Genomic DNA, 1,014 nt, shown 5'->3' with positions numbered 1-1,014 from the left:
ATATACAATATAAATTACATATATATTATAATAATTTATATATTTATTATATTTAATAGAATATTTTATAATAATTGACGTTATATTATATAATGTTTAATTTTCGTCAATTTGGAAATTGACCAACGACCATCTGGATGAATTATTTTATCAAAAGAACGTCGAGTGACGTTGGTATTAATCTTCGATCAACCGTTCGTCGATCGGTCAAGGTAATTTCACGAATTTTCGTGAATTAGGAAAACCGGTCTCCCCTTTTCTGGTACTCCTGTGCTACGGTGGCCGTCACCCCTGCGCGCCGAACGCGCTCCGCAGGGGTGCACCTCTGTCAGCCACCAGTATGTCACCGTACAGACCAGCGCCCCGGCACAATAAGGGCCCCGAGACCGATCGATATGTGCACTCGACGGAAACGACCCAGCGAGAGGTCGATCAAAGCGAAATCACTGCGCTTCGAACCCAGCGACGTTTATGGCCTGTAAAAAATCCCTCGTCCATCAAGTCTGTTTAAAATAAATAAAAAATGGCCACCTAGTCGTCGATATTTAAATTAATTACATATATTTAATAATTGTTTAAACAAAAGACAGATTTTGTATGTGAAATTTGCTGAATTTGATTTAATAATCGAAAATGAAGAACGTGAGTGATTTTCTGTTTTCGTAATGGTCACCCGGCTGACTGGGGGTAGTTACTGGCTGCAAAAACTGATTGAATCCCCCCAAAATTTCCGACACCTTTACGGAACGTCTGTCGCGCTGTGCACACAGTCATATACGCGCGACATAATGGTTCCATTCAGGCATTACCATTATTGGCGAGATTTGGGGAAACGATCGAGCGTGCTAACGGATTCGTCGCAGCTTGCAGCCTGTTTGCAAATAGGCCTTGTATTAGGAATTATTGATGAAAAGGGTGTCGCCAAACCGCATCCGTCAGAAAACATCTTCCTCCACATATCCACACGACGAAAATCCATTCCTCACGAAAATATATAATATATAATACATAATA

Source organism: Ceratina calcarata, unplaced genomic scaffold (genome assembly GCF_001652005.2).
Source record: "Ceratina calcarata isolate Rehan_Ccalc_2016 unplaced genomic scaffold, ASM165200v1 scaffold1145, whole genome shotgun sequence".
Classification (NCBI taxonomy): domain Eukaryota; kingdom Metazoa; phylum Arthropoda; class Insecta; order Hymenoptera; family Apidae; genus Ceratina; species Ceratina calcarata.
The sequence above is the reverse complement of the archived record's forward strand: the minus strand, read 5'-3'. Positions refer to the sequence as shown.